General features: G+C 42.0%; 1 pseudogene; it reads right to left on the bottom strand.

The window, feature by feature from the left end:
* Positions 1–234: 234 nt before the first annotated feature.
* Positions 235–1,855, bottom strand: LOC111178511 (serine palmitoyltransferase 1 pseudogene; annotated as a pseudogene).
* Between the last annotated feature and the right edge of the window lie 4,431 nt (positions 1,856–6,286).

The raw sequence follows: 6,286 nt of genomic DNA, 5'->3' as shown, positions 1-6,286 counted from the left end.
TTTGGGATCATCACAATAATCCTCCTCTGAAAACAGATTAGAAGTCAACACATAATGAATGTAAAGGTCAACTTACTAAAATAAAATAGTATTTGATTTAAATTGTTGCTCACTTAGGAAGTATAATGACTATTCTCTGGTCAAGGATGCTAAGATTCACTGTTATAAACGGTGCAACATCAGTATTTAGTGTATATAAAAATTCTAGGATTCAATATATTATAATGAAAAGTTTATAATAATCACACAAAAAGTATTCCTCTATATATTAACCACGATTGAGTTTCACATGACGAAGACTGAAAAAGATATGGTTGAATTAGATCTTCAATACCTTTTGTAACGTATATGCTGAATTGCCTCTAAGCTTTAATGTTGCAAACAATTTTCTATGAAATGTTAAGGAGTGCTCACAATCTTTACCATTAGAAGGGAAAGAAGAGAAACTGAAGCTCCATTTTTAAACAATGACAACAAAAAGAAGAATATAAAAACCTAGTGTTAATAAAACATTTAAATAGTATAAAATAACAGAATTCAAATATCAGTTATATGCTGTCATTACTTGGGCTTTTGGATGTGCTTTCTTTTAAGTAATCAGCATCCTTCTCATCTAGTGACACCCCGTCTTGTACCCGCAGGCCCCCTCTGGCTCGCCCTGCAGTGACTCTGAGGTCTGTCTGCGTGTTGCGTGGTGAGCAACCACCAGGCCCCAGACTAAAGCAGCATGGTCTGAGCCACCTTGCTGATTGTGGACACAGCTTTCTCCAGTTCCTCTTCTGTCTGTTCCCCTGTGACCACAACCCTAATGCACAGAGGAGGGAGATACTTCTCTTCTTTCTCCAGGTAGTGCTCCTGAGTTCACATGATGCCTCTGTCCATGCACTGAGTTGCAATTTTCTGAAGTAGTTTAACCTCTCTTTCTCGACACCCAGTGCTCTCTTCCAGCAGGAAGTGAAATGCCGGAGAAATGAACTCACCCACCACTTTTAATCCAGAAATGCCTTGTAAAGCTTTATGGATTCGTTTGCACTTTTCCTGGATTTTCTTCCATGATGTTGGGTGTCTCAGTGGCAGCAGCAGCTAACAGGGGAGGGGTAACGAAGCTGAAAAGCAGTATCCCTGGCCGGAAAGTCACAAACGGTCAGTTACGGAAGACCTACCACAGCAGAAACCCCCAACAGAAGCAAGTGAATTCTCCGTGTTGGCACTGATAAGATCAATATGATCAATACTGATTCCAAAATGCTCAGTGACTCCTCAGCCATGCTCCCCCAGGACTCCAAACGAAAGGCTTTCCTCCAGAAAGATCCTTGCGTTATATTTGTAATTTAACTGAACCAGTTCTGGAAGAGGGCAAATCGTTCCAGCATTCATGTACAACGCCTCGACTACAATGAAACGTCGAGTTACACGAGCCTTGCAAGGATTCTTTTCATCTTCAGTCTCTTGTTCTTTTAGTGGTTGTTCCAGGTCATCCATATCATTATGGTTAAATAGCTTACTGTCACTACGTGACGCCTGTAATCCCTTCTGAACAGCAAAGCAGGCAGCTTTATCTACAGACACAGTGTCCCCTCTCTTACAGTAAGCAGCAGTAGCGCTGGCTATCACGGCAAATCCATGAGTGTATAATGGCTGCTTCTGTCTTCATAAATTTTGCCAGGTGGTCTTCCGAATCCAAGTGCACATCAAATGTGCCATAAAATCCTCTAGGTCCACAAGTTCCCACACCATACGTCTTTAGAGATGCCAAAGCTGCTGCCTTGAGCCTAGGGTTATCCAACAATCCAAGAAAATTGAATGAGGCAAAGTTTATACCTTCTTTTCCATTCACCACAATGTTATACCTTTTGGAGGGCCCGAAACGATGCTATAGTTGACAGCAGGAAGGTCTCTTGAGACAAGAGAAACAAGAGGTTCTGGTTGCCAAGCTTCAATCAGTTCTTCCTTTTCCTTGACTGTAAGATCAGAACTCGTTCTTGTAGCTTGTGTGTTTTAGAGAAAAGAAGTCTGATTAGCCAGAGTATTAAAATTCCTTCCAAAATAAGATGATAAACAGGAACCTTAATGAAATTATCCATGTCAGGTCGTCTTTTCAGCTGTACATTTCCAGGATAAAGGTCAGGCTGACTTTTATGTTTTACACAGCTAAACACACTAAGTGCATGTAGAAGATTCCAGATAATAACTAAGCCCCCACCAGTCCGTTATGGGGTGCTATATTCCAATAGGTTGTCATTGGAAAGTCATTTTAAAAATGTATTTAGAAATGGAAATACAAATAATTTTCAAACATTAGACAGAAAGAAAGCAATGATGATTCACAATAGTTAAAAAAAATTCAGAAGTTGGGGACAGGGAAACTGCTGACAATTTCATATATAAACTTTCAGGTCATTGCACAAATAACTTTAAAACTACATACATGTTGCATATGTTTGGGTACACAGCAAGACTCCTCAAATTCTGCATACACAGTGCACAGAAATTAGAAGAAAAACCAGAAATCTAAGACTATTTTTAAAATTTGCTGATCCCTCCTGAATGTAATTCAGTTAAGAGTGAGGATTCTACCAAAACAATCCTTTTGGTTTCATCAATAATCAGATTATAGTTGACAAACGTAAGTCCAAGTCACGAGTTAAACATTCCACTCCACAGAGAAATCATCCTAAGAAAAGTTTAAATGTCTACTGAATTAATAAAAATCACAAATGTGGCTTCTTTTCTTCCCTAGGAAATGTGACATCCAGGAGGACTTCTCACTCATGGTCAGTACCGGGGTATAGAAGTTACGTAGTAAGAGGGCAGTCTTCAGAAAGGCAGCAACAATATATAGTAGAAATTACTCATTTCTAAAAAAAAAAAAAAAAGAAATCTTAAATTTTAGTGGCTCATCTTAGTCACTGTAATCTATCTAAGGGTGGACATCACCTAAGCCCTACTTGCTCTCTTAACTGTTTTTTGTTTTTCAAAACGTCCTGATGGGTTCTACAATGATACATCTTGCATCATCACCCTTGCCAGTAAGTGCAATATTAAGTTTTAAGAAAATTATCAAAAGAAAACTGAGATTCACTTTAAATGAATGTAAGCCCTGTAAGCACAGGGACTTTTACCTGTTCGCTCACTGCACTATTCCCAGCATCTAGATCTCTGCTGTCCAATACTGTAGCCACTAGCACCATTCAACTATTTAAATACACATCTAAATTAAATTAAATGGAAAATTCAGCCCCTCAGTTGCACTAGCCATGTTTCAAGTGCTTAATAACCGCATGTGGTTAGTGGCTACTGTACTGAACAGCTCAGAGGACACACAGAAAGTTCTGTTGCACAGTACATGGACACTCACTAAATGTCAGATGAATGAACATGCTCCAAGACTGACATTTTAAAATTTCATACTATCTTACCTACCTGAAATAGCTGGCCTTTCAAAAAAGCTCCTAACTAGTCTTTCTTTAAAAATTTACTAAAATAGTTGTATCTTTACAAGACAGAAAATGGGACGTGTGCAGAAGAGTGATAAACTATTTCATATACCTAAATCATTCGGCTTCCTTTCTAACCCTATGTCCGAACAAAAACAGACAAAAGTCCAACTTATTACAGTTCTTTCCCCTATTCCCTGCTCCACAGTTCTGAGAACCTGTCTTCCCTAGGACCTCTCCAGACTGAGATTTTGCACTCTCCTTTCGTCACTCCGTTTTACCATCAGTCCCAACTCTCGTTTTTGACTAGCCTCTCTCCTGTACCAGGGCAGGACCTGGAGAGGGCTCCGAGCTCTCAGCAGTGCAGAAACGAGGCCCCCGGCTCTGGCTCCATCCCGTGCCTCCTGACATTCCGCCGCTGGGAAATATGTGTGCCTGTGAGACTTTCCAGCCAGGGACGCCGAGGGTCTGAGTGTCACCCGGCCAGCCCCGCCCAGGCCTCAGACCAAAAATCTACACAAACCGTCCACTTCCCCAGGGCTGGGTGTGCCCCAGTCCTTATTTGGACCGCTAGTGGGGAATTCAGAAATCCAATCATTTAAATGGCTTCCACCTCTGATGATGTCATTCCAAAAGTCAGTTGACGAGACGTATTCAAAGAGGTGTCCAGTGAATTTCATAACCAAGGGGCTTTGTGTAGATGATGAAGACGGGAAGACCAAATACCACATTCAGATTTATATAAATGGGAGAATTCTAAGATGCCGCCCTAAGATTTCCCACCTTAATCCCCAGGACTATGAATGTAATGAGGTATCACATCCATGATTATGGTATGTAACAGTGCAAAAAGGGATCTTGCTGATGTAATTAAGGTTTGTTATCAGTTGACTTCCAGTTCATCAGAAGAGGGGTTATCCAGGCAGATCCAATCTAATATTTGAGTCCTGAACAGCACAGAGTTTTCTCTGGCTGATGGCAAAAGGAGAAGCCAGAGAGAATCAAAGCATGAGGATTCCACACATAGTTGCCGGCTCTGAACATGGATGGGGCTGTATTAACTATGTTTTTTGTTTTCTTCAGGTTTATGCTTGGACATACGGGGCCTTGCTGATCCTGGTGGGGTGGCCCCTTCCAGAGCTGTATAATTTCTAAAGATAGTGAACAACTCACCTGAAGAGCACCCTTCAAATGCAGACCAACAGATCCAGAGCCCACACCCCACCCACATTTTCTACCAGGTTCTAATACTCTCTGTCACTATCTATCTGCTGTAATCACTCCAGGGCTGGTACCAGATAACTAGGGACAGCCCCATGGCCCAGGGCCCTGAAATGATTCAATCTAGCCAGTCCTAAGCCTGCTTACCCTGCCTCTCCTATTTCTTCCCTTAGAAACCACAATAAAGTCCCCTGATCACACTTGCCCTAACACCCTCTGCCTTTTGGACACCCTGGTGCTTCCCCATGTGGCCCACCTGTGGAGTGGCATGCCCCCTCCCCAAAGGAACTGTGAGTAACAAACTTTCTTTTCAGTGGCAAGTATCTCTTGATCTGTTGGTCTTACTGACTCTCAAACTTTCTATTAATATTTTAAATTCATTTAAAATTAATATTTTAAAACAGGGGCCATGTGCAAGGACCAGAGAGCAAGTGAGGGGACCCCAGGAGCAAACAAAAACCCCTGGCCAACATCAAGCAAGGAAAGGGGGACTTTAGTCCTATGACTGCAAGGAACTGAATTCAGCCACCACCTGAGGGAGCCTGGAAACGTCTTCCTCCCCCAACACCCCAGATAAGAGTCTCATTGGACCATGTCCTTGATTTGCGTCCATGAGATGCTCAGCAGAGAACCCAGCCGAGCCTGCCCAGACTTCTCAGCTAAGGAACTGGGGTTTTGTCTTAAGCCCCTAAGTTTGTGATAATTTATCATGCAGCATAGAAAGCTAATACAATATACATAAAGATTCTACATATGCACATTCATATATTGTATGTAGGCTGCTGCCTTAAAATGTTTATACAATTTAAATTTGGTGTACTTCCTCAAATCCAGATAAATCATATCATCTCGTTTACATTTTCAGGACACAGGAAGCATTTTCATTCCAGTGTTGAATGGAATTCAAAACTACTAAACAGTTGCCAAAGCACTGAACAGAGGTCAGCCCCCTATGGTTTGTGCATCTCCACGTGGCTCATAATGGCGTTAAAGCCACAGGGACAGCAGCCCAGGATGCATTTGTCTGGTGTTCTTTGATGAGGCGTGAATTGCTCATCTTTTAATACTAAGATTCCTGTGCCAGCTGGAAGTGTGCGCACAGTGCCTTTCTTGCCTCTGGCCCCGATGAGCACGGAGATGCAAACACCAAATAGCCAGCAGGCCTACCATGGTCAGCTGTTAGCAGTGAACAAGACAGACACCTTGGGCACATTGACAAATTGGTACATATGCTACATGACAGATTCCTTCAGTGGAACAATCCTGTCTCATACAGCATCAAAAACAATGCAGTCCTGAAAATATAGTCCGTTTTGACAAATAGTTGTTTCCAATCTTAATCGGAAGGTTATGGTATGGATATAAATTTTTAAAAGCAAATTTTAAAGTTTAATGCATGTGTATTGCACACCTGTCATATTTATGGTTCTGAGCCAAGTGCTAGGACAGGGCGTGGAATAAGATGGATGCAGCCCAGTGTCCCCCTTCAAACCAGGTATACGCATAAACCTCTTCCTTCTCTGCAGATGTTCTCTTCAGAAAGATCTGAGGGTCCAAATCCCCGGATCCGGCGACATCCGTGATGCACCTGCTTTGGGAATTCAGGTCTGAGTCTCCACAGCCACCTT

This window comes from Delphinapterus leucas, chromosome 3 (genome assembly GCF_059928025.1).
Source record: "Delphinapterus leucas isolate spDelLeu-1000000601 "Yukka" chromosome 3, BTC_Dleu_Yukka2, whole genome shotgun sequence".
Taxonomy (NCBI): domain Eukaryota; kingdom Metazoa; phylum Chordata; class Mammalia; order Artiodactyla; family Monodontidae; genus Delphinapterus; species Delphinapterus leucas.
Note: the sequence above shows the minus strand (reverse complement) of the source record. Positions and strands in the feature narration are given on the sequence as shown.